We start from the raw sequence: 678 nt of genomic DNA, 5'->3' as shown, positions 1-678 counted from the left end.
GGGTATACATTTCTTATAAATACACAGTCCTGCTAGTTTTTATCATGATATGTGTATGATATGTTGGTTCATCAAAAACATTATAATATGGTGTAAATATACACTATATGTGTTATTTCAGACAAATTTCCAATTGTCCCACTTTAGGAAAAATGGTTTGGAAAAGTGGGACAGGATGATTTGCCTATTGTGGGACAGCATAGATTGTGCAATAGCAATAGTTATTTATAGGGTTTTAGTCTATAAAGTGTTTCCTACATTAATTAAGGTGATTTAGGCCATTTAACAGACTTTTCAGTGTCCCACATTTCGGACATAACTGTCCCACATTAGGAAATCAAGAGTTGTCTGAGACAACTTGGCACTAAGAGTACTAACATGTCTACCATTTCTGATATAGATTTATGAGTGTGATATCTGCATTTTCTTTTTTGATTTGATCAGAACACATCCTGGGGAATTCGGAGTGGTACTGGGTGTGGATTTAATGTATTGGCTTCATATCGCTTTAAATTCCACAAGTATGAAATGAAAAAATGTCCCACTTTAGGCTAATTCACCCTACAGCGTCCAAGGTAACTAAGTTGCTTAAACATCTCTCTAAAACACTTTCAACAAAGACTGAACAATTATAATCCTCATGTACAGCACGTGCTGCCATCTGCAGCTAAAGACGAG

This window comes from Sebastes umbrosus, chromosome 4 (genome assembly GCF_015220745.1).
Source record: "Sebastes umbrosus isolate fSebUmb1 chromosome 4, fSebUmb1.pri, whole genome shotgun sequence".
In the NCBI taxonomy this organism is placed as follows: Eukaryota; Metazoa; Chordata; class Actinopteri; order Perciformes; family Sebastidae; genus Sebastes; species Sebastes umbrosus.
This window is presented reverse-complemented; position numbering follows the sequence as displayed.